Consider the following 27,765-nt stretch of genomic DNA (forward strand, 5'->3'; position numbering starts at 1 on the left):
TACACTGAAGGTTCTTTTCTGCCTGTTCATTTAATGGAATGAAATGAAGGTTGATCATAAAATACAAGAAGAGGGAAAGGGAGAACTCATATACTGGAAAAAGCACTATAAATAATTTCCTGGGATCACTAACACAACCTTGAAACACTTCACCCTGTGTAGCGCAAAGAATTATACAGCCATTTTATGAAATGTCTGAAAAGTGTTAACAGTTCCATCCCAAATTCATGTGGCTTTTTCTGTAAGTGTAAAGAAAACATCCCTTGATTCTTAATTCCATTACCAAAGTTATTTCCAGGCTTTGAAGGGATTCACTTGCTAGTGATTTTGCAGTGTCAAACAAATGTTCGACTTTTATTCTGACACTTCTTGAAGAATTTGATTGAAACTATATATGTCTAGATAACACCCAACAAAGTGCCCCTCTTGCGTGTGTTTCAAGATATTTTTGGAAACAACAGAGGCGACCTTGGATGGAGCTGCTTTTCCAATTTAGGACTTCATTTGGTCTAAGAGAGTAAAATTATACTCCTTAATCCTTCTCTGTACCCACAAACAAGACAGTTTTATTTTATGCTACTGTAGAACTGTTTTTCTGTACCTTCTTAGCAGTGGTAGTCTGTTTAGGATAAGAAACATTTTAGATAATTAACAGTAGCTTTCAAATGCACATATAAATAGTCCCCAGATGTATCACGTCGCTTAAAAATACTGTGTAATCTTAAATGAACAGTGGTCCTTGAGGTAATATCTTTGCTTCTTCAGAACGAGTGTTAATAAATAAGCGTTAGCCTTTGTCTTTGCTTATAGACAGGAAGAATCTGACTTCAAGCCAGAGCTCACACAGACTTGATGTCAAGTCTAAATGAGGAGAGTGGTAATGCTGGCGAACCTCTGTGATGGGACGGCCACCTGTCCACATCACAGGAGAAATACCGTTTGTCAAGCTTCAAGTTTAAAAGCCTAGGTTAGGAGCCAGGTTCTCCAGAGTGGGGTGGGTGATTGTTTGCTTTTGACTTTGGTTTGCCAGCTGTGCAATTGTATTTGTAACATTTTATTACATCTAATCACTTAAGATGTTTTAAATAGTTTGCACTTAATTTTCTATGTAATCAACATATTTTAATTCACTTGTATTACTCTCTGTTGTGGGCATGCTGCACTCGGTAACAAAATGGAATTAGATTGTTGCAATGATAATGCAGTTTCACTGCTGTGACTAAAAAGAGAACTGAGAGTACAGTATTCTTGTCATTTATCCCGTACAATATTTACTCTCTTCAATAATAATGTTGTCTGGTGTTACCTAATGATCAAAGTATAATATAGAAACTAAATCTAGATGTGCCAGTGGAATCTGTTTGACATAAGTGGTATATGCAAATGCAGATGTAAATATACTGCTTGGGAGTATATTGTTTATATTCATTTGATCACACTTAAGTGTCAATGCATCTTTTTGTAGCTCTGTTATACACTTACTATGGCTGATGGCTTAAGTTCTAACTCCAGAATATCCAGTTCCCTGATTTTATGGCATTGTCATGTGAAGTATTTGTGGACAGCTTAAGAGAAGCAACTCTGATCCTGTGAACCTGTATGTGTGTGACCATGATTACATTAGCATATGCACAAATCGGCTTAAAATAAACTATTTGGTATAGCAGCTTGCATCACAGAATCTCAAAATAATTTACAAACAACTCTTAGTAAAGTCTGTTGACCACATAGCCAGATAAACAGGTAGCTGCTATTTATATTATGTTCTAGATGAACTCCTAGATGAAACCACAGTATGGGACAAAACAGAAGCAATAGTAGGAATCTGGTTTTGGGCTGGGGTCTCAGGGCATGCCCAGGATTCCCAACCTGATCTCCCTGAGAAACCTCCTGACTCTTGTCCTGAGCAGGGTTGTTCAGGCCCCCGAACCCTCATCCTAGCCCAAGGTTTGCTTTATTTCAATATAAAGGAATGATATAGCAAACGTCACAGAATTTCCCAGTGCACTAGTCAGTGTTCTGGCTTTGAGTATCCTCATCTGACCTCTGCCACTCCCTGAAAAGCAATTCAGACTTAAAATGTCTGTACATTTGCAATGTGACAATTCATTGAAATACGTAACAGGAAGGTCATAACAGCTACAAATAAACAAATATGATACAGACAAACGTAAAGCTGTTTCCTGAAGGAGTTTTTAATTAAATTATAACAAGGAATTTCAAACATGAAAAGCAGCACAACTACCTTCACTGAGCTAAGGGAGTCAACAAAACTAAATGTGACATTTTCTCTTACCCCGAGATCTTTTTATAATTCCAGAGAGATAAATATCAGGAGAAGCAGTCCTAAGTAGAAACACTGTGTGTGTGCATGTGCATGCATGCATGCAAACGAAGATTAGGTCTCTCAGTTATAAACCGGTACACAGCACTCTGGGGCAACTTTTTATTTGTGTGCCTATGCCGTGTAGATTTCAGTTTTTCACAAGTGTCTACTTTGTGCTGTAGCCGAAACACATTAATTATATAACCTAGCGCAGAAATAACAGGAGATTCTACTTTTTCTTAAACATCTAGAGGAAACGAAGAGATTTTGAATATTTTTCAATGTTACCCTCAAAAACTGTGAAGACACATGAATGTGCAAGCACTACAAGAGAAAAACTGGCTGAATTAGAATGTGGTGAGGGATGAGAGAATTTGTGACTCTGGTTTATTGCCCCAGGTAGCTGTGGGCAAAGCTGCTGCTTCTGCTCCTCTGGTCTGCTCCTCGGTGTACTGGCATGGACTTGGTTGAAATTAGACCTCAAATAGAAAGGCAGCAGATTTATCACAGGAGCACTACATTTTGCTTTTATATATGAGAACAAATCCAGGGTAACCTCAGTTAATGAATAACTCAGCCAATGGTGATAGCTCCTGTTTAGTCTGATCAATTTGGCCTTAAATAAAAGATGAACTTTTGTTGTACAAGTATATACCACGGAGCAGCAACACCATTTTTCCCCATAACAAATTTCGTCTTAACAAAAAAAACTGGAAAAAAAATATTTAAAAATACCCACAACTTTTTCATGCAAAGTTAAAATTTTCAAAAGAAAACTTATACTTTTGAAAAAAAAAAAAAAAGACCCCAAAAATGGTTCTTTGGTCAACACAAAAAAATAAAACCAACTCAAACAGCTTTGATGGAAATGCTCTCCTGGCTTATGAGCTCTACAGCCTGTTACTGTGCGGTTCCATTAGAATCGGATGAACTCTTCACAGCAGGCTCAGCAATCCTTACAGTGGGTATTCTCCACGGAAAGGCGTGGATACTGGAGTTTCATAACAAGGGAACTTTTCTTTGATACAGCAGCTGCATCAGAGCCAGTTTTACCTGCAAATGCATAGAGCTGGTGTGATTTATCTTTGTTTGACACAATCCATATGGGTACATCCAGTTTTTATATAAAGGGCATTCAACAGAGTGGTTTGCAATGTTATTGCTTCACCGATGCATAAATATTGAGTACCTAAACACAACATTAGTTAATTAAGTTGGGGCTGATTATTGGCGAGAGATAAAGCACACAGTAAGTACGCATGGATTAAGTCTGCCCTCTTACTGCACCTATGATGGTTGTTCCCTGAATACAATGAGGATGTAGGTTTCCAGGAGATTAATCCAGCAATAATTTGCACCTGGAACCTAAAAGAAGGCCAAAAAAAATCAGATGGAGCTTCTTAAATTGCAGAGTGCTGCGTAGACTGTATGGAACCTAAGCCAAAGCTGCTTCAAAACCAAAATGCCTCCAGTAAAACAGTAGTGAGAACTCTGCTTTTAACTGAACTCATTACTTGGTATATGCTAATACATTCTGTACAATTTATCTGTACAAGGCAGAAGCATTAAACCAAAATTCACAAGATGCTGTTTCAAAAGAGAAACTGCACGTACATGCACTCCATACACACACCCCTCCTGCTGTTAGACCAGAGCCAGCAGTAAGCCCAATCAATCTGCCCAAAGCAGAGCCACAGAAAACATGTTCTACATAAAAGAATGTATTTTCCCATAGGACTGCTGTTCCATAGCCATTACTGGTAAAAAATATCGGTCCTCACACCCATGTTCCTCCAGCTGTGACCACCCTGGGCTTCATCAGCAAACTGCTCACGTGACTGACTGCGTGTGAAGAGTTTTGGAGACCTGACCCACCTGGAAGCCCTTGTTCAAGGCTTGTTTGCAGCCACATATTGTTGACGCAGAAGTCCACAAAGACACTGTATGCAGGCTTATGCTGTTTGCATGATTTTTTCACAATGAATTATTATTTGAAGCACTGTCAACAAGGTAGAAGGGTCTACCCTAAGATGAGTGGGTTAGTTGAAGAACATGATTGAAGCTAGGTCCAGGGCAGAGCACACTCGCTCACACTTACATTGTCTATGGAACAAAACAACTGTAAAACAAACCCAGACTGCCCAGAAAGAACATGTATGAAAGACAGCAGCTCTGCATTCAAAAGAATTCTGTCCCAGATGACTTCAAAACTTCTACGTTAGCATGTTCATTGACAGATTACACTAGCATGCAGTGATACATGGTACTGAACAGTTAGGAAAACCAACTGGTAGCCTGAGAAGAGGTGGGACTGCCTTGCTCTGTGGTACCATAGTCTAAACCAGCTTGCAATTACTGTGAAAATGTTTTTTTCAGTTGTGCTGGCACAACTCTTTGTGGGGCTGCACGGTCAGGTTTCTCACAGTCTTGGTGAAAGATGATTATTAACTCAGTTAATTTATAGCCACAAATAATTGTAAAAGCATTGGAATGGGTAGAGAGCCGCAGCCAAGGAGCTACAAGCAAGGGACAGAGAGAACAAGGGCCTGGAGCTTCCTAAACTGCCTTCACCATCAAAGAAAATGTTTTGCAGAACTGCACTCATGGCTGCAGTTCCTATTGTCCTCGATGTGCTTCAGTGATCAGCTCAAGACAATATGAAGACAAACCAGAAAAATAACAACCGTTTTATTAAAAAGCTCATAAGTGAAGGTGAAATCTCCCCTTCATCAAAACCTGCTCCCCTAAGGGGATGCTGAGTGATCACTGAGTTAAATAACAAAAACCAAGACACAAATGTTTTATCATTTAAGAAATGCTTACTGGGCGATCAGTGTTGGAAGACAGGAAATTAATACTCATAACTTCTGATCAGCTTTGTCAGAGGTGTAGAGTCCTCTCCTTTCTGTGATTCTCCAAAAATGCACTACAAAGATGCAGAGTGATCACCTGGGCTTTTGATTTTCCAGGAAATGCTTTTCCCTCCATAAACTTATTGTCCTCCCCTCACAGAACACATGCATCTGTTAATCTAGAACATAAAGTTCTGGGAATCTGCCTGCCTACATCAGCCTAAGTCACTTGCCTGATGTAATGCCTTGGACAGATCACTTGCGATTTCCTGCACAGGATTTTGGAACAACCAAAGAGAAAATAGACTGCCCTAACTAGTGTACCCCATCATTTACATTGAGCCTTGCTTGTTGTAAGGCAGGACTTGAGTTTTATTGAGTGCTACATTAATACTCACACACATTGTGCATGTTCTGTAAGGCTGATAGTATAAGGTCAAATACAATAGGGAAATGATAAAAATGCTTATGCAAGGAATAATGGAAAACTCCAAAATACTGGAATCTACTTGTGGGTTATTATGTAATTCAAGTGGACAATATTTTTTTTCAATCTCTTGAGCAATGAAAATCTAAAAAATGTGATAAATCCTACATCATCATGTGTCCTGTTTATGGTCAGCTCAAGGTCTGAGTGCACGAACAGTTACACACTATGACAGTCTGGTGTGGATATATGCCTTTGCAAAATTAAGAGAGATACATTGTAAAAGATAAATTTGTAACTGTGTTTTTCTAAGTAAATGCTTTCATCCTGAGCTTTATTAAAAATACACCTAACTAATACAAATGTGATAATAACATACATAACTGCCAGCAAATCATGCAATATCATTAAGATATGCATAAAAATTTCTTATAAGATCAAAATGTCTGCTTATAGGAAATGTTAGACTCTCCTTACGATTAATAGGATGGCAATTATTAGCGGAATGGTTCACTTATGCTATAACCCCTATGAACTGAATGAACTAACCTCTTTAGAGTCAATCAAGTCACACCTAGCTAGGAAAAAAAGAGTCTGACCCAAATAATCCATAATTAGATCATCAGCTGCTAACACTATTGATCTCCTGAGATTTGGGGTGGCCTGGGCTGCCCTCATTCTCCAGCTGCAACTCGGAGAACACACTTCATTCTTGAAAGAGAAGAGTAATTTTTAAAAGATGTGGAATATTAAAATAATGATGTCGGATATCCATCTTCTTGGAAGTATCTTAATTTGTTGCTGTTAATATATAATCAGAAATCAGATTATGACCTTGTCAAGCAGAACAGCAATTATATTATTGCTTACATAATTGAGGGTCGGCTTGCTACCTGTTATTATACCTTGCGGGAAAATTCAGGTGCTGTTCACATAGATTTAAGTTCTTAATGTCAAGTTCAGTCTGCCAAAATCACTACACAAAAGTTCAGCTGCACAGACATTCTTTCCATAAATCCATTTTTAGAAAGCCAAAACACTGGATCAATACTGAAGTTATAAAAGAATGAATTTCTGTATTAGTCTCATGTATTGGGTATTTAATGCTTATTACCTTTTAAGAACATGATATTCTTGGAATAAGTCAGATAGGTAAACTATGTTTCTAGCACTGCTTTCCCAGTGGTCAATACATAAATGTAGCGGATTACATATGGCTTTGAAATTTCACAATGATATATCTTCAAGTAAAAATAAATATTTCAGTTTTAGTAGCTTACTGTGTAATTAAACATAAAATGTTACATGCAAAAATTTTATTTAGAATATCTTATTCACAGCAAAACTCTGGTGACTTAAACCTTTTTGAAAAAGAAAACCTGATTGGTATCAGGTACAAATAAAACCCATTCCTTTCCAAAATAATCTGTATTAAATCCTTTCAAGCAGTAACATACTGAGGCACATCGGATCCTTCAGAAAGATCAGAAGGCCGTCACGGTAACTGCAGGGATTTTTTCCTCATTTCTATGGCATATGTTGTATCAGAAATCACAGTTAAAAGAAATTTCATGCCCAAAATTGAAATCTTTTCTCACATTTAACTCAGCCAAAATTCCTGTGATGGCAGAATTAAATTTGGGTTTGTTCTCAAATGGTAAGGAAGCTACAATATGGAACAATTACCATTTTTTTTTTCATTTCTAACTACAAAGACTGTTAATTTCTCTGAACATTGATAATCATCTTGAAGAGTCATAAGTAGCTGTCAAATAGAACCATTGTCTCAGCCCAGAATTTCTTATTAATTTCTTACAGGAACTTGCATATGTACTGATCTAGAAGAAATAATTAATCCTTTCTTTGTAAAATGTAATTAATATAGCAGATGGGAAGTGATACTCACTTACAAACACTCACATGTAAGCAGCATCTTAACCTCAGCTGAGACTCTTTTCCCCAAGACAGACAGAAAGGTAGACTGCTACCTTAGGGCCAGATCAGGCACCATAACCAAAAATTAAATTCCAGATGGGTCAGACTTGGACTGGAGAGAGAACAATTGCAGTGATTTCAGTGTCTTTGCCTTCTGCCAATATTTTTTTTTTCTTGCAGTAAAAATACCCTGGAGGAAAAGATCTCACTGCATGTAACTTTTATTCTGTTGAGTCATTTGGTTTGTTTATGTGTCCTGAGTAGAGGTGTAGTTTTACAAAATGCCTTCGGCATGCAGGAAGAACTCCCCTCCAAACAGATTCTCTACCTGAGCATCAGGGCAAGAAATAAATCTGTAGCTGATGACATTTCAAGGGCAAGAAAAACAACTGTTGAGAGGAGAATTATCTGATTTGGTTCATGTTTATTTTTACTTATATCTGGCAATCTGCTCTCCAACAGAAGATGCTTATTTGCAAAGAGAAGACTGTCTCCTTGAACTGATGCCCAATCTGGAGAAAAAGGACAAGAGGTATGTCTTTAGCATGTATTAGCTAATGTTTTAGTGCTGTAAAAGCATATATGTCATATATGTTAACTAGTTAAGGAAAATTTCTTCATTTCTTCCCATCACACTTAGCATCCACTAGCTAACATAGGCTAAATCTGCCTTCCACTCAGGAATACATATTCCAAACTAAAATATTCCACATGAGGAACTTCAGAATTAATTATTCCCAAATAACTTGTGTAGAAAAGCTCTAGGGTACAGCTCGGTTATTTTACACATGCTTACTGCCAAGTTAGTGGGCTTAACAATATCACAAGAATTTTTTTTCTTTCAGGAACTATTTGGAGAAAATTTTCCAATCCTAGTGTTCTCTAATGAAGGTCTGAGTAACTCCAAGTTGCACGCTGACATAAACCAGATTGTAGCAGACTAGTGAACAGGTTAAGAAGCAGAAAAGACCTGTTACTTTTTGCTGCAACTGAATCACTAAGAAAAATGCAAAAAGGAAAAATCAACTTCCATCTGCTTAAGGCTCAACCCTTATTTTTAGGTTATTTCTACTGTAGTGAAACTCTTTCATGTAAGACATTAAATAATGTCAAGTTACTGGTGTGCCAGCTATGGTATCCAGTAGTTACTGAATATAAACCTGGGTGTTTGTGCTCTCCAAGTCTTTGCCTCAGCAATATCTTTAAACATAATAGTCTCTGCCTGTTGGCTTGTTTTCTCATAGAGAGGGTGACAGAACATTTTGTGTTCTCTTATCTTCAATAGCAATGAAACAGGAGGAGCTCCACAATGCGAAACCAAATCTACTGCTATTAATACAACATCCCAGCCACAGCGAAGAGATTTGTTTATTTACCAAAGCTAGAGATGCCTGTCTCTGACCTTTCCAGAGCTTGTGTGCTTTAGCTGGGAATAGATTCCTCAGAACTGGGTGCTCTTTTAAAAATATACAGTAACAAACATACACACACACACACCCCCGAAACAGAGCCCAGACTGTATCCCAAACTGCATGAAATGACACACAGCATTGACTAGTTAGAATAAGTCTAACTAGGGCACAGTCCATACTCAGTTGTGATTACTTTGCTAGTGCAAAGGGATCAGTCAGCTTTCCAAAGCCCACTCACCTTTCCCACTGCCGCTCAGTGACACGTCTAGCTGACTATAACCAAACATGGGCCCACTTGCTTTCTGAGGCCGATCATCTCTCTGCAGCCTAAGAAACCTCTTGGTACAGATTTTTTCCTTCTTTGCATAATTAAACAGTGCTTCAGACTGTAAGGTTTTCGGTTTAAAAAAATCCGCACAAAACAAACCAGAGATTGTCTTCTTCCGGAATTCACCTTGCTTAACCTGCCTTTTAAATCATTATTACATGCACAAATCAAAATATTTTGAACTACATTTTTCACAGTTTGTTGTATGTAGTGACCTGTCTGTAATGTCTTCTTATTTTAAGAGTTATATCTTGCATTAACATTAAGGATTCAACCTGGTTTAACCTCGTAGACTCACAATCTGTTTTGTTAAGCGGGTACATCTCTAGGATAGAAAGACCCTCAGAGTGCTCCAAGGCTAGCTTTGGTGATCCTTGCTGGACAATTTTAAATATAAGTTCCCTAGCTGTCTGCTTGCCCTGCATCACAGTTGGCAAAAGTGAGTGTGGGCTGCCGACTCAGCCACCTCGTTCTTCAGCTCGACATAGTAATTCAGATCACCACTGATTTTGGTACCTGCTCCATGGCTGTTTGATATTTTAGTCTAAGCAGACTATTAATGAATTACAGAAGCAAGCCTGGGAGTAGGAACTAGAAACCAGGGAAGGAACTGGCCTTACATGTCCTGATTCCAAAGCAAGAATTACTAAACAATATATAAAAGGAAAACAATAGTTATGCCATCTCCTCTTCCTCCAACTGAGTTACAAGAGAAGACAGCACACAGTCCTAGGAAGACCCAGTCTTACCTGACAGCTGTCAGATAAGCTGTGAGCATCCTTGCTTAACTGAACCCTTCAAAGACCGAGGCTGTAGCTGGCATTCTGAAATCTCAGTCCAGGTTTAAGGAACTGCTGTCAGTGCCCTTCTCCCGTGGTCTCTGCCCCTGTGCTGCTGTGCCAGCCCTCAATCATGTCAGCAGCAGCGTTCACGTAGCAGAATTGCAAGCCACATCACAGAGCTGTTCACCTGAAAAGTAATGCAAGGAAAAAACGTTCAGGCAGCCTTGTTCAGCATTCAGTTCACAGCGTGACTGACCTGTCTGTCAGCAGCTATATTGGTAAAAATGCTTGTAGGCTTGAACACTGAATCTACCTCGTTAAAATCAACTTTTTCTTCCCTGGATAACTTTCCAAGTGTCTGTACCCATACAATGAGGGAGGAGACAGGGGTAGAAAACAGCAGCAAGGTGTAAGGTGGAGCACAACTTCTTTTGGCAGAATTACCGGATTGGAGAAGCTTAACGTGTTTGTTGAACTATGTATTACGTCAAACTCCTGGTTTAGTTATCATATTACTTATTGTTTTCCAGGCTTTACATACAGGGTCCTGTGGTTTGACAATGCCGATCACCTGTAGAATTAGAAATAAAAGCCAAGACTCCAAAATAACTGTCTTTTCTCTATAACCATTGGACAATTATATCTATAAATAAAATCTTCCAAATATTATTCTCAACCATACAGCAGCTTGGAAGGCCAAAAAACTGTCTTTCATTACTCTAGAAACTACTTCACACTTTTGAAGGAACTGGTTTAGCAGTGATGCATCCCCTCATGCAATGACCAACTTCACACTTCATTTTTTATCCAAATCTAAGTAACAGGCTTTGGGGACCTTGTCTGTATTCCTTCCTACTCAAGTCTGTTCCCATCTGCCTGATCCCCTCAGTGACTTTATAATATTTCTTTTGTGTCACCAGAACTACTGTTGCCTCCCAGTCAAACTTCCCACACTGGTCTCTAAAACTGCACTCCCTGCTTTTGCATGTTTAGTTTCTGTATCTGCCAGTGCATGAATAAGGGCTTGTTTGTAAGCACAAAATTTACTACGACCATTTTTACAATTTGTGTTCAGGCGGAGAACTCTGTACACACAGCAAAGCTCTGTCTCCATGGAAAACTGCAAAAAAGCATCTGATCCTGGTAATTAGGGGAAGGTTTTGTGAGGAACCTGTGGAAAGAGGTCCCTCACCCTGCCTGATTCACAGCTGGGGTTTCTCCCTGGCAGCTGAGACCGGTGATGTGAGAGGTGAGTCAAGAGTGGGAGCAGATTCCTGTGGGGCTTCACCAGCCAAATTCCTATCTAGCAAAAGGTTGCTACAGCAACTCTGAGCCTCCCGAGATACAGAAATTATTGTAATGGCTGATGAAATGCCTCCCTACTGCTCTGAGGCAGGATAAGGAAAATCCTTCCCTTTGATACAGGACGGTTACCCGCTGTCACACTTCTTACATCAGCTCTGTACAAGCACCAGGTTTCCTGAACTTGCTCAGGAACTGATGGCTAACTTTCCCTCAAAAGCAAGATGCATTTCCTCATTTGCATATAATGCAAACACAGAATAATAAACTTGACCACCACACAAAAAGGACTATAGTTCCAACACCTTTTTCCCATGGAGATGGTAAGAGAAAAAAGAAATCATATGACAAAAGTTAATATACTACTGAGTGGGATGAACAGGATATAGAAATGTGTACAAAGCCAAAATACGTATTTTCCAGGCTAGAGTTTGTAGTTCTCAAAAAACAGATACAAGAAAAACATAAACAAAGCAAAGCAGGGCAAAACCCCTCATAGCTTCTCAATGACTGTCTAGCAGTTTTTTGGCTGCTTGCACCCTGTGCATGTTTTCCTCTGGCATTTGGCCCGCTCACAGGTCGTTCAGTCCACTGGACTACGCAATAAATACCAGACAGTGATGATGCTTTAGACAGAATGGGAACACTTGTGACCTAAACAGGTTCTGAATCTAGAATGGGGTGGACTGAGGATAATCGGGGCATAGAAACAGCAAACATCAGTGTACACTCTAAGTGGAAAAACCTTCTCAAGAATTGCTTCCATTTCCCTTCTTATCACTTTTCAGCAAGCCAGTTTGCTTTAGAAGCCAAAGGTGAAAACAGCAGAATCAATTATCTGAAGCAGTATCTGTGTTTACCTGAAATAAATGGATGACTTTTTAAATTATGTCTTTAAAAAAGAAGTCACAGCTTTTGTAAAGCTGCTCAATTTAAACCTGAGCATCGCATTTTGGCCACAATAAAAAGGATCAAATTCCTCCCAGCATAAATCCAGTAAAATTGATACAGTTACCTCTTGTCTGAATTTGGCTCTACATGCCTAGAACATCCTTTGGGATTGTTCAATTCAAAATATTGCACTAATCCAATCTTCTGCAGTTGCCAAATTCTGTAATATTTGGTGTCAGCATGCGGCATTTTAGATTTTTTGACTCAAACTTGGTCTGTCATTAATAGAGTATTTCATTGGTTTCTTACTTTTTGCCAGGTCTATGAGCTTTTGGATTATCTGAAAAGCTTGAGAACAAACTATGCTTTCAGTACGTCATAATATCTCGCTCAAGTCAGAGAAAAAGAATTTTTTTTACTTCCCTCAGTTTAGTGTCTACTATGAAGATGATTTTCAGAGATCAAGAAAAGCATATAATGTTTAAAACAAAACATTTCTTAACTAAGGATTTCCTGGATTTTTCTGCTTTTTTATTTATACTACGTCCTGGACCTTGTGAAATCACTGTTTAACTTCCAGTATTATTTATGGAAGCCAGCCTGTTGCTGTTTCCAGATCTTACTGAGAACTTTCAGTTTGCAGTTTCAGTACCAGATGCATAGTCCTGGCTTAAATTAATCTACTAAAAAGTTACATACAGTAAGTACTTAACCCTCTCACACCCTGCCTGAATCTTCACAGGTAGGATCTTTTCCTACCTCTAAACTATCTCATCAGAGTCAGGTTCCTGAGTCCTGAAAGCTCTTCTTTGCCAATTTAGACTTTGGGACTGTACAGCCTTTTCAGTGAAGCAGAGGTGAATATTAGTTTTGAAGCATTTCTGTTATGCACAGAGAGAAATTTGAAATATTACCCCCTCAGTTATCAATCCAAAAGACTGAATGCCTAAGCATGGAAATAGATTTTAGGAAATGAACAATTTTTCTGAGGCTTTGCATGCTGCCACTATTGATCAAAACTCTTCAGTCCACAATAGAAAGCAGACAAGAAATAATGATTTAGCACACTGGATCCAACTTTTGTGCTGTCAGTGTGATTACTCTGACTTACAATCACGGTGAAAAAATCAGGTTAAAATGTAACCCTCCACAGCATATAGGCCCTGGATTTGCACGCTGCAGCATTATATACTACCAATCACAGCTGCATAAACTAAGTGCAAAGTAGTTTTAAAGTGTTAGCAAATCAGAAACCAACATTTTACATTAATTTTGCATGAGTAGAAATGATCACGCATGTAGTACAAGACATTACAGAATCAGGTCGATGAACTTTACGTGACTGCTGTCTACGCAAGGTTCTTAATGGTTGCACAATAAGGAGCATTAATGGATAGAAAAGGATGAGAGAGAGCAATAATAAATAACTTATTTAAAACTCTGTTACCTTACAGTCCTTTTGTCTGACACCTATAGCTTTATGTCACATTTCAGAAGACACCCAGCATCATGGCTCAAACTTCAACATCACACCAACATCAGTTATTGCCACTCAGGAGCCTCCTAGGTTGACAGATAAAGTTTACAATCTGATGATGACCCATCTGGATGTTAGTAGGCTGGAGTATCATTTTCAAATGCTTTTTTGAAAACCTTAGGAAATACATCCCAAAAGGTCTTCATTTAAAAGAGAAAGTATTAAGACTGCAAGATCAAGCACCCACTAAAATAAGAAAATTTCAGGGTAAGAAAAAGAAGCCAGGAATCATGCAATTAAAGATTACTTTAGGGCATATCCATGGAAAGGCAACCTTTATTCTGGCATTTTCTAACTTCACTGTGCTTGCAAATTATTCATATTTTGGCAAAGATTTTGTATATGTAAAATGTATATATTATATATAGAGCTGAATTAATCTCTGATATATTTTTGCTTCATAAATACACTTTCCTGTTCCCATGCTAGAATCTACAGCATTAACATATTCAGATGCCAGTTGCTGGATTTATTCACTTCTTGATAATCCAAAGCTGAGCCTGGACATGCTCAGCCTCTCCAAATTTCAGTCTTATCTAGCATTTTTTCTAAGCCACCCAGATAAATTATCTCAGTGTCCTGAGGTAAAGTGATCTCTTGTCCAGGGACTCTGGCTTGCTCCAATTTTTTTTTTTTCTTCATCTGCCACACAATTAGGAGCTCAAGCGTTAAGACTGATGAACAGAAGTTTTTTTTCTAGTTCACCAATTGAATTTTTCAAAAAATGTGTAATGCTGTAGCAAGAATTTCTAAATAAAAGAAGTAGCTTTAAAAACACCGCTTTGGCAAGAGCATGGCAAATTTATTTCAGTGTACAACAAGCCACATAAAGGAAGACCAATACAGTGAATCTGAAAATAATCTTCATGTAGAATTAGAAAAGTGGAAGAAACACTGGAGAAGGAGACCCACTAATTCATCTTCTTGCAAATCATTTAAGAATGTGACATATTCATTTGCACTTGTACAGATTATTTTGTTCTCCAGAAGAAAGCAAAAAAAAGTTCCCTATAAATTTTTTCCAATAAATTTTTGAAAAATCCTTTAGTTAATAAATTATAAAAGAAAAAAGAACATACTTAACTTTTATTGCATTCAAATTTTGAATTGTCACATGGTTCATTTTCATTCATGTCCTCTTTCTGTAATATAAATGTTCCGCAAAAGCAGTGAAACTGCTCTTTGTTGCTCTGTTACTGTTCATTATCTCAAAGCCCTTTGGGTGGAAGTAAGTTTGTGTATAATGCAAACACTTCAGTCCCACTTAATTCAGTGAAAACTGAGGCACACAGAGTCAGGTGTTGAGGCCTCTGTTAATTCTGAGAGCAGAGCACAGAGCCTTCAGTATTCCATCTGCACACCCATTCCTTAGCCATCTTCCTTCTTTCCTGCATATGTACACTTTCAGGGGGAAAAAAAAAAGGCCCATCCTGCAGTAAGCACCCCCTGACATGCTTAGAGAACTAATGTGTCCACAAACCACAGAAAACATATATTCAAGATGCCAAGAACACTAAACATGTTAGGATCAGGAAATCCTGATTGCCTCCATTGAGAGGTTAATGAAAGGTAACTGTGTACATTTGCTGTTTGTTACTCAAATATCACTTCCTTATGACAATATGTATTACTTAATCTACAAAGGTCAATGAATTACTCTTTAGTTCCTTCCAAATGCCTGTACAATGGACTTTGCCAGTTTAATACAGATTTCTCAGCAAAGAACTGGTGGTACAGGTTTGAGGCTTAGGATACCTCTCAACCTGAAAACACCTTTCATCACAATGTATTTCTAACACTACCCATATAGTAAGACCTAAGCAGAGACTTCCCTGTAGTGTTCACTCTCAATTTGCACAGAACGTAGCACAAGCTAAGCACATAAAGAGTTCAATTATCAATTTTTTTTTAATCATCTTGCAATATAGATGATTAGCCAACGTATTGAACCTGAAACACAACTGCAAAGAGATTTAGGTATGCTATCATCTGAACCGTGACCATGGTTACTCGTTGTTTGCATGAGCAACTTACTCTGCATTGCCAATTGCATCACTTAAAAAAAAAAAGGACCCAAGGTGGAAATATTGCAGGTCAGCAACTTGTCAAAACTGCATAAATGCACAGAGAATGGTATGAATAAACACAGTCCTAATCCTGTGAGCTAAACTATGCAGCTGCTGACTCCCCTTTTCACCCATGTGGTGCTCCACTGAAACCAGGCACGTTTGTATGGGTACTCAACACAGCCTACAGGTTTGGGGGCTATATTCTGAACCAGTGCGGATAGTTTGAATAGCACTAGAAATCTCCATGCAGAACCAGGACAGCAGGGTTTAACTTAGCAGGTAGTGGAATGCACAAGCACAGCACAGAGACAAGACTGGGGAATTAGGCTGCTGGCAAGTAGCAGCTGAAAGCTGATTGAACACAACAGATTGGGCTTTCATACTGGACAGATAGGCAGCAGCTATTTAAATGGAGTATTAACAGTTTTGTTCTTAATGATTTCCAAACCTTCCAGCTAATGCAAACTCAGTATGACATGTATTTTGGCCTCAATTAATTATTTGCCGGGTCTGTATGAATCCAGTTAAAAGAAAGCTGAATGGTTTGTTGACAATTTCTGCCTATTTAAAATCATTCTTGTAAGTGCTTGGCTTCTTTCTGCAAACAGCTGTCATGTAAGTAACTGAATATATACCTCACAAAAATGTTCACTTTCTCCATTTCAAGTGGAATTTCTGAAATGACACTGCCCTGCAAGGCAACAAATGGCCATCGTTCTGGCCCAGCGGCAGGTGGAAGGCCATGGAACTCCAGAGCTAAAAGTGGAAACTTTATGCCTTCAGAAAAGGGATATTCCTATCTTGCCAGCTAGGTATCATTTACTTTTTGGTCTGGGAGGATCCAAGATTGTGGCATTTCTATGTATAGCACAGCTTTTTCCAGAATCTTCTCAAAGTATATGACTTACAACTTTTATCGCAGATACTTTTGTAGTCACGTGAAAGCCACAACACCTGGTTTACACCTCAGAGAATAAACAGTTACTAATAAAATATCAAACCTCTCACAAACATCTCTGAAATAAGAGAATGACCTTCCAAAATACGTTTCAGCAGACTGTTTTAATGCAGCTATTTCCAAAAGCGAGCACTTGAGCTTTGTTTTCGTATCTGTATTTTTTATACACCTTCCTTGATACTCTCTTTGTATAAAGTACCTTAATATAATTAGTATCAATACTAATCCAATATGGATCCAGGGTAGACACACAATAGCCCTTGTGACAAACAAGACAGAATGTACTATATGACATTTATTCAGCTTGTGAGAGGACAGACACATAAAGAGTATAGCAGCATAAAGTAAAAAAGGTTCGTGTAGACAACACATGATCTAGCGTGAAGACTGCTGACTGGCACAAAGCCAACCCATCAAAAGTCTGATACATATTTTTACTGTCATGGTAAATTTATAGCCTGAGATTTTTATATTCCCTTCATTAAAAAAACCCTTCAGTGCCTGCTTTTTACTTCATCATACTCAGGAAAGGAAGAATGTCCTCTTACCAAACTGAAGTGAGAACAAATTTAACGGAGCCTCTTTCCTAATCAGGATAATTGAATTGACTCTTCTTTAAGCCAAAACAGCAAAAAACCAAGCTGTTGGTATTGCTTTGATTTACCATAGTCTTCAGGCCTCTTTTTTTGATGATTCAGAAGGGATTCAAATGTACAGAAAAAGTAACAAATTACAATCTTGTATGTGTCTGCCAGGATCAAAAAAAAAGGATTAACTGGAAAGTCATGGTTTCAGGTGGTGACCACAGCTTTTCAAGCAAAAATTGTAAATGTATAGGAGATAGAGGATTTAATAAAGAGGTTGGACATAGAATTTAGGAACAGCTGAGAAGAGTTGCATACATCCCTAGCCACATGGAGAGATACAGGTCTTTCTCCTTCCCATCAGCCAAGATGTCTGTACACAAAGAAGAAACTTAGAAGCAACAGAAGTTGTTAACTGCTCCAGCACACCATATTTAGCACAAAATGGCTACAAAATGCCCAATTTTAGCATTTTGAGGCCTTAACAGGTGTCACAATGCAGAACCACCCCAAACTTGGCTCAACATACAAAGATATTGAACGCTCTTAAGTCTTCTTATGGATGATAAGCATCCACAGGCTTTGACAGAGTACCTGCCAGATTACCATGGCTTGGTGAGTGTGGACATTTTGAAAAAAGTGATACTCACCCTCCTGGAGATCTTCCAGCTTTGCAGAGGAGCATGGAATTCTGCACAGCAAATATGAATTAGCAAATTCACTTATCTCTTCCTACAGTCTTCATAAAGAAGTGCTACATGAATACAGGTCAGAAACAATTCATGCCTTTACCATTCTCAATGAGGTTTTCATTCCTCTTTCTTCTTAGTCTCTTCCGTGACATTTGAAATGTGAAAACTCTTGTAAGTACAAGGTAATCAAGTTCACATTTGGGAACGGTACATGAACTCAACATACTGCCCTGAGGCTCCAGCCTGAAGGAATTTCAACTGTGCAGAGATGGAATATGCCAAGACAGAAATACAAGGAACATGGGGACATTGCTAACTGTGAGAATAGATGGGCATTATTGAATTGATAAAAATAGAATGGGGAGGTAGAGGTGAGTGTAAAATTATATGATTTGGAATGACAGTATTTCACACACCTTTTGCATAGGTATAAAGAGCTACACAAGCATTGTTCTAGTTCAGTGATGCCATGAACGCCCCAGGTGAAGGCAGCACTGATCAGTACAGCTAAGCCAATGTAGGATAGCAACAGTGCTGGCTGTATTCTTTCAATGACTGCTGCAAAATTTCTGGCTGCCACACCTAAATTATTCCTGGAGTACCTAGTGCTCCTCCTCCACCTCCTGCATGGCTGACTGAAGCTACTACCTGGCCCTAATTTTGCAGCTAGTCTCAACAAGTACAGTAAACAGTTCAAAGCATTCCTGGTACAGTGGAGCAGATGTGAGCCAGAATTGGCTTTTAGCAGTTGCTACCCAAAAGAAACATAATATATTTTCCAGTTATGAATTCTGGATAAAAATTATGAACTCTAGATAGACAGTTTGTACTGTACCTTCCATTTCAGCTACAGATGTGAAACAGATTTTTGAATTTGCAGTTAGAACAAGGTAAGACAATGTCTGCTAATGCTTCTGCTTTCTGTTTGCAGACATTGGAAAAGAAAATCTTTTTTCTCCACAGTGGACTGAGTTTTAATCCAAGCTTCATTTCACTGCTCCATTGACAGCAATGTTACACAAATGTGTCCAAGAAGCACAGTTTGGAACTGTATGTTTTTCACATTTCTGTGCTGTAAACAAGAAAATTAGATTATTTTATTTTTCATTTTATTTAATCATCCTCTCACACCACATATTTCTCTCTTTTTCTGCATATCACTATATTGCCTTTGAATGTTGTTGCTAAATTTCATTATTTTTATTGTACAAATACAACAAAGAGAGAAAAAACGCTTATCCACATGGGCCAGTGTTAGAATCAGAACTGTGGGGTTTACTTCTAATCCACTCCTCATTAACAGAAAATTCAGAACCTTCATCTACTATGCACTTAGATTTAAAACATTCTTTTGCCCAGTTCAGAGATACTGTATTATGTCTCCAGCTGGCTTTTTTCTTAGAGCTATACAGCTGGAGTACAAAAGCATTCTGAAATGTCCCAACTGAATTTCAAATGAATATCAGAAATAGGCAAGGATATACATGATACATGCAGAATATGTATCCAGGGAAATCACAGAAGATCTAGTTTCCACTAGTTAGTTATACATAAATTATTTAGGCAATCTTAGTAAGCCTGTTGATTAGCTGGAGGCAAAGATATTTATTTTAGGTGTACTTAGGGTCAGGATTAACTCATGAAACTTGGATGGCATTGCCCATGAAACAGCTAGAATCATTTCAGCAACCTCATTCAAAAATTAGGTAGTCTCCTTTTTTTTTTATCACTTCGGAATTATTTTTTAAATTTTTTTTAGTTTTCCTTAACAAAGAGGACAAGATTTTTTAAAATCATGTGATAAATGTCTTACAAAACTACACTAGAAACTATTTAGGGTGACTGGAGAAGAAACCGTACTGGGAGCCAGGAGACTATTTCTATTTCTGCTATAGATATGACTTTGAACCTCAGCTCCCATTTTTGTGAAATGGGGATGATAATACTTACTTTTCTCTCAGGGATATTGTATAATGTAATTTTCATTAAGTTTATGAAATGCTTGATATCCTTGATTAGAAGAAGTTGAAAATGCAAATTATTAATCAAGTAACAGTAATCACAGTATCAGCAATAATAATAATAATTATAATAACAATGGTTTTAATGTTTTAAATATTAAATTATAAGCTTGATAGCATTGTTCTCTTTAAAAGCCCAACCTGCACCTAGCAGGAAGATCTCTGTAGCTCCCTTCTAGAAACAAGAATGCTGCCAGCATAGTTTCAACATGGGAGTGGAAAAGAATTCTTTAAAGTTCTCCATCTGAGCAATTGTAGGTGGTAACAATGAGTATCTTTTCAATATTGCTTTGTGACATGGGAGCAGAAGCAGCTTTAAGAGCTTAACAGTATTTTTAAAATATGACTCAGGAGAGGTTTTCTTTTTCTAACAGAACTGAGAAAAAAACCAAAGCAAACCACCCAGGAGTTAAACAATCTTTTAGAAACCCAGAACCCTGAAATAGAACAAGTATTGTAGGTCAGGATAATTTGAGTTCACGTGCAACACAATTAACGTATAAGAAATCTACGCATAAACAACAGAGAAAAACAGATCTCTTATATTGGAACCTTGAGCTCTGACAGATTAATCATAAGAATTTTTGTTCTGTGAGGGACCCAAAACTGCCACAGGTAATTTGGGAGGTTAAAGTTCTTTTGAAAAACTATAATTTTTGTGAACTACCTATATAGATTGTATTGAATGGCAGAAATCAGAGGAAGGTGAGGAAGCAGAAACACAGAAGATCAATATAGCATTTATTCCACTATAAAGAAAGAAAAACATGTTCAGATTTGTTTAGAGTCCCATTAAGGCAGTCTGGCAGTTTGTCTTCCTTCTGAACAGCCCATGTTAGCAAGCAGGTGTGAAGACCTTAAGAAAGGTAGGGGAAAGTATAATTACAACAGTGTAATTGCACCCATTAATCTTACCACATAAAAATTGCCCCTTAAAAAGCAAAACCCATGTGGACTGTGGGTTACACAGACTTCTGATGGTTCAGACTGGAAGAATTTAACTGGTAAACAAAACAGCATTTGGTTTCAATCCCTCATTTTGTCTTATTTCATGAGAGAGAAAAAAATTCACCATAAAAGAATTTTATATTAAATAGAATTTTGGAAATTCTATTTAATGTACCACATAACCCATGAAAGAGCTTGTTTGATGGTATACAATCATTTTATCAATGTCTGAAAACTGAAGTGTGTTACTCCACTATGTTACTAATAACCACCTATGACTTTGGAGGAAATCTCCACAAGAAACACAGAAAGTAACTTCAGCTTGTCTCATATCACAAAATGTCACAAGTCTAATAAAAGTTGTAGTCATGTGCCATTAGTCCCAAACAATGGCTGAAAATGAAGTAATCACCATGCCTAAGAAAAGCTTTTCAATCTTACATTATTGCTACTCACCTACACAGAATGCACCTGAATGTCTTCCTTTCAGTCTTGAAGAAGTCTGAGTGACTTTTCATTGTGATTCAGCAAATACATGAAGTGACGGACACCTGTTGCATGGTGGAACTGTTCAGGTTATAGTACTGTAACACTGAAAAAAAGGAAATATATATTGTTTATACTACCTCGATTACAGCCTCTGATAGGGTCAAGAGATGAAAAAAGAAAAAAAAAAAGTTTTGAAAACAAGTAATTCAGATGGTTCGCTTTAAAGGAAGAGTCTTAACGTACACGGCCTGAGTAAATAGAAGGTGAAATATAAAAAGCTGGCTTTACTGAGCTACCTTCTGGTTGTCATTGGTTGTCAGATGAATAGAAACATCAGTATGTACAGACTAATACAAACATATGAAAAGCGTAGCTGTTTGTGTATTTGGGCATCCTTTCCTTCACCCATCCTATCGCTGACAGGATCACGCACAGCACTGCGGATGACTACAGTGCACACCGTTTTGCTTGCAGTGTACAAGACTTTGGTTCTGTCCCCATAAATATCTATGAAGCAGGAAAGGAATTCGAATTTGTAGTGCCCCTAGAGAGGGCTAATGGTACTATTAATCTACAGTAATTATTGCCCTACCTTGTAGCTGGTAGTTTCTAGAACTTGTCATTAGCCCCCTAAGTACCAGGCTAGCTCACCTGAACCTGATTAATACAAAACAGTGTACATTACATGTTGAAGAGTGTGCAAGGTAAACTCTAAATGCCATGTTAGCATTTCTGTTTCTAACTTACTCAAGAATCACAAAAAGAAACCATTCAAAATAATTAACTGAAGTTTTAACACTCTAAGAAATGAGGCTATGTTGTGTCTTTATGGGTCCAGCTTCAAATTGGTACTGTTCTCCTGGGTGACAGCTTCAAAACCGAAGCAACGTCTTTGCTCAGGAAGTGGTGGTCCATGTCCCATAGCAAAGGAATTCAACTTTCACTACACTGTTAAGTTCTACAGGTAAGTACTATATAGTATGATCACAGCTATGACATCCCAATTAGCCATCAATTTGTTACAGATATAAAATTTAGGGCAAATTTGTAACACCTTACAAAAAACAAATCCTTCCATTTTATAAATATTGTGCTTGGCCACACAGCCTTCTACAAGCTTGGTAGTATTCCTAGCCTATTCTACAGAGAGCAAAATTGAGATCCAAAAGCACACAAGGGATATTTACACAGGAAAAAAAGTCAGCTAGCTGCCAAATTAATCAGAATTAGACCTTAATTAGATGGGAAATTCAGGTCAGGATGAGATAAGAACTCAAATCTCGTGGGTACCAACCAGTGCTTTATTTCTAAAGTTGCAGTCCATTTATAAGATGGCAGTCAAGCTCATTTCCCTTTAAGAGAAATTACTTGGCTATCAAAAAAGGATAAATTATTTTTCTCAGACATGCACGATGGATCTTGGTTCTGACATAATGTTGTTCTCTCCCATACTTCTAGATCTCCTATTAACATCAGCATGGGTTAGACAAAAATATTTTTCCAAGCAGGGGAATGGAAACTTTTGTGGCAAATACTCTAATGAAGTCTTTGGTGACAAATCAAGTGACAATCAATAGGATATAGAAATAAAAGAAGAAATCTACTAAGCCAAGCGGTGATCTCTTATAGTTACTGACATCAGAATTTGTCTCACTGTCTCTTTCACACTACCCAGGCAGCAGGCAGCAGGAACAACAATCCAGTTCTGGAAATCTCCCAGTAGCAACACTATCCTTTGTGTTCACAGTCTCTTGGTCTCAGTGGAAGTAAAATTCTACCTGCTGCTGATACAGGAACACACATTGCCTAGGAATAAAAATTATTCAGAATAAACTCAGATTATCTTAATTATCAAAATTCAAACCAATATTTTATCACTAAGTTTTCTACTGGGTTTGTGTAACTGTTTCATCTCAGTATTTTTTGCATTTTGCTGTTTAAGCTATAAGCTTCTTAAAGGGAGAGAGGGGGAAAAAACACCCTTGACATAATACCATGAAATCAAAGAGCAAGCTGACTGGAAAAAACAGTTGCTATATTTAAACTGCATTATCCTATGACAGAACTGCAGTTTTAAAACCCTTCCACTCTGATACAGCACTTTTGCGGTATTTTAATATGTCTTAGTAGATTTCAAGTGGCTGAAACATTTTAATAACTGTAATTTAAGAAGAATAAAGTAGTATTGTAAGAGGAACAAACAATGCCCCCACTCGTCACTCATGAACTTGTATTTGAAATCAGTTGGGGTAATAAGAGCAATGGGTTTGGTGGTCTCAACCTAAGCCCCATTAACCAGCAATTAGCCAGTCTGCAAAAATCATGACATAATTTGGCACAGTTAAGCAGAATAGTATAACTTTATGTCTAATGGAAGAGATTCAGGCCTGAAATAGGAAGGCTATCACCAGTCAGCATTCAGGTGTATTGGCTCAGCAAACCAGCATTTTGTGTAGTACTTGTCTGTGCTGTGTTTGGGTCCAGTAAAAACTATTAATCTTCTTTGAAAACTAAGCTACAAAACATATGTTTTTGCGTACAGCAAGAGACAATTCACATTATGACCAGTAACTCTACTGTGAATCTGCTTTGCAGCAATAGGGATGACTTAATGTTATTGCAATTTGAAGGAAAGCATCCTGCAGTCCTCTCTCAGGCCAAATTCCCATTTACTTCAATTAGTAAGCATTACAGGAACCATTTTAATGCTGCTGCCCGATGTGTTGGCTGCTGCTTCTAATATATTACAGTGAAAAAAGACAGGAGGCCAAATGTATGAATGGTGTACTTCCATTATGTGAATGGAATTTCATCAAGGCAAAAGCTGGCCCATTTTGTCGTGTTTGTTTCCAAGGTACCACTCTAAGGGGTTCCACTCTAAAAACAAACTGCAACTTCACTTCGCAGCAGCAAAATAAATTTGTTTCCTTCTTTCTTAAAGATGGAAAACGTAAAGCTATTTGCACCTGCTGAAAGTGCGAATCACCTGGAAGCTTTCACGGGCTCATATTGCTTAAGGTAGAGCTGACATGCCATCGTTCTGATTGGGGTCAAGATACCCATCTTGTTAAGAGACAAGACAAATTTTGTAGGAAACTTTATGAATCCTTGCATAGCAATGGGAAATAACACTGATTTCAGTTCACCATTCTAAATTTGTATGATAGCAAGCGATGCCAAAATTAGCAGGTACTGCTTCTGCTGCAGTATCTACATGGGTATTTGTAGTTCATTCTGCACCATGCTGTCTAGACCAAGCATTGTATCTGCAAATTTTCCAATGTGCAGCTGTCAGAAGATCTTAAGTTATTTGAATTTTATTCTGCTGTGGAAGAGAAAGACCTGTAGAACAGTCCTTAATGCAGTCATTCTCTCAATATTCACTAAGCCATAACAGAACACATGACAGAAAAAAACACAGGCAGAGGACTACGCTTGCAAATTCTCTCCAGATTTTATGTAGGGGTCTATGTTCAAAAGATGGAGAAAAAAGGGGAAGAATCAAGTCTTCTTAATGGGTGAGAGAGAAACAATGGAAGTGGAGTTGTCAAGCTGTAGCTGAACTAGTGAATCCCAGAGAATGCCAAGAGTTCCCCAGGATTTGCTCAAATGCAAACTCTGTTCGCTTTCCTAGCAGCATTTCCCCATGTTAAAAAGTCAAACTGAAAGGACGCCATACCTACTTTATTATATACTATGTCAAGCTCTAATTGCACATGCCATGGTTCTGGTATGCTTAAAGTAATTTTCAGAAGCCTTTTTGGAAACAGGCATAAAAATTAAACCAACAATGACATACAAAGTATATCACAGGCAGAAATAATATGAAATATGACCCAGGTCTCTTTCTAATACCAGTTTGTTTTGAAAACGGCTACTGATGCTTGATTGTGTTGCACATCATGTGTTGCACTTTTACATCATTTGAAAGTAATACTTTAAAATAGTAAGAAAATGAAATGCTGGACTTTGAAGTCCTTTGCAGGTGCTCTTCTATATGAAGGCTATAAAATACACTTGTGTGTAAAAACATTGTTGTGGTAAATGTATTTTTACAAAAAGCCTACATGTAGTGCAGGCTGTGTTAACATGGTAGAAGGGAAGAAGAAACTACTCATATAGATGTACTGGGCTGTTAGTCTGTGAAATATGTTAATTCAAGTAGCTGACGTTATTCTGTATATAATGATTGTAGAAATTATGGATTTTTTGGTGTTGCACATGCACGTAATATGGGGACCAACACAGTCTGTCATGCAGAGGTGTCTTCAGACAAAGGTGTGTACGTACATACTCGTGTGCTAGAGGATACCAAAACCTAAGGTGTGGGCTATCTGGTCCTGTGACAGCCATCGATCAGCAGTTCTGTTGGCACTGAGTGTGTATTTTCAAAGACATACTGTTTTGCAAGAGTATTAATTTCATATGCATGTGCATCTTGTGACTTCAGTTGTTCTGGGGATGATTGGGGTCATGTGTTGATACAATATCAAGAAAATTATTAAAAGTGGTTAAGAAACATACAGTAAACTATATAAATTACATACAACTGTCATGTTGACATTCTTTACCACTGTAACAGTTACAGTATGTCTATATATGTGCGGTGTGAAGTAGTGGTATGAGAAGCAACACAACTGTATGCTGTTGTGTTCACAGCCAATTCAGCATTTGGCCATGCTGATTAATCATGCTGATAAGCAAGATAAAATTAATACGGGCAAGGCATGGAGTAAGTAATTCCCATACCTCAACTAGGTCATCAGATCTAACTCATGAATTTTTATTTCAGAACTTCCCTGTGAAGTGTAGGCATGTTGTCAAGTCATCCTTTTCTGGATGTGGGCTAGTTTCAGAGGAGTCTCTTTTAGGACAGTTGTACTTTTGCTAAAAAAGATACAGGGCCACACATACCCTAGAACACCGTGATTTTATATTGGCTGTCCCCTCTCCTTGCTTCTTTTGCTAATACAGAGGTAAGACTCAAGATATTTTCTTTCTAGATCAGATATACAGTTTCTTACAGGATGGTACTGTGGGTGGTTTGTAACAGTGGTGGATACACAGATTGTATGTAGGATCTGCATTTATGTAAGCCAGCACACATGTAGAGAACAGCTTTTACATTTGCACACACGTATACATCACTTAGCACCGAGTGCTTTTAAGGGAAGGTATTTACATTTTGTACTCGGTCACTTGCTGTGTTGTGTATTGCAGGTGTCATTTATGTCAGCTGGTGCCAACCTCTCTGTTTGTATTCTGTTCATTGAAATTTCTGTGAATTACTGAGTGGGATGGCAAAATCAAGTCAGTTTGCCGTGTTCTATACTGGTCTGTCAGTCTGTGCCAGTTATCGAGATACTGCGCCGAGGAGAGCTGGTATCTCACACCACACACGCTGCTGAAATCACACTGTGCAGTTTATACCTCCTTACGTTATCTCTGTGCATGCCAGGGTTGAGTGTGCGCGTCACTGTTATGCTGGCGGGGCAGCGTGCGATGGCTGCGAGGGGAACCAGGGAAGTTGTGCAAAAGACATTGCTCAGCGTCAGCGCAGGCCTCGTCAGAGCAGGGGCAGGACCTCTGGGGAACGAACCTGCTCTGCGCCAGCATGGAGGGCGCGCAGCCCTTGCTTCTCCCACCTCTGGCGCACCCACCCTTAGGCTGGATGAGGCTCCTGTCACGACAGAGGCGAGCGCAGCCCCTCACTCACCCTTAGGCTGGATGAGGCTCCTGTCACGACAGAAGCGAGGACAGTCCCCCCAGTGAAGGCTGACGCTCCTGTCGCGACACGCGCCGGGGCAGCTCCGCGCCAACCCCCTGCGCCGAGACGCCTATCGCGACAGGGCGCACCCTGGGCGGCGGGCACGGGCAGCTCCCCTCAGCCGGCGCGCGCTGCCGCCCGGGCAGCCCCGCGCCCCCTCAGCGCCCGCCAGGCGCGGGTTGAGGCCGGGACAGAAGGCGGCCGCGGCGGTTCACGCTGGGGCGGGGGGGGGCTGGAAAGCGGCCACCCCACCTGCGGGCCTCTCCCACTGCGGAGCGGAAGCGCTCCCGCCGCCGCATGAGGCCTGCATCACCCGCCTCCGCCTCCTCCGCCGAGCCGACGGCGGGCGGCCGGCCGCGCTGCGCTGCGCAGGGCCGCACCAGGCGCCGCTGCCACCGCCTCAGCGCGGCGGGCGGGGCCGCGCCGCGCGTCCCGCCCCGCGCCG

The 27,765-nt window shown here is 39.0% G+C and overlaps 1 long non-coding RNA gene across 1 annotated transcript; it reads right to left on the bottom strand.

Moving 5' to 3' along the window:
• Positions 1-20,811: 20,811 nt before the first annotated feature.
• On the bottom strand, positions 20,812-27,657 carry LOC114012223 (uncharacterized). The gene is made up of 3 exons (XR_008746051.1): positions 27,270-27,657; positions 21,521-21,656; positions 20,812-20,972 (listed from the first exon to the last, which is right to left on the bottom strand). It is a non-coding gene; the product is annotated as an uncharacterized LOC114012223 (long non-coding RNA).
• Positions 27,658-27,765: the final 108 nt, after the last annotated feature.

This window comes from Falco peregrinus, chromosome 2 (genome assembly GCF_023634155.1).
Source record: "Falco peregrinus isolate bFalPer1 chromosome 2, bFalPer1.pri, whole genome shotgun sequence".
Lineage (NCBI taxonomy): Eukaryota > Metazoa > Chordata > Aves > Falconiformes > Falconidae > Falco > Falco peregrinus.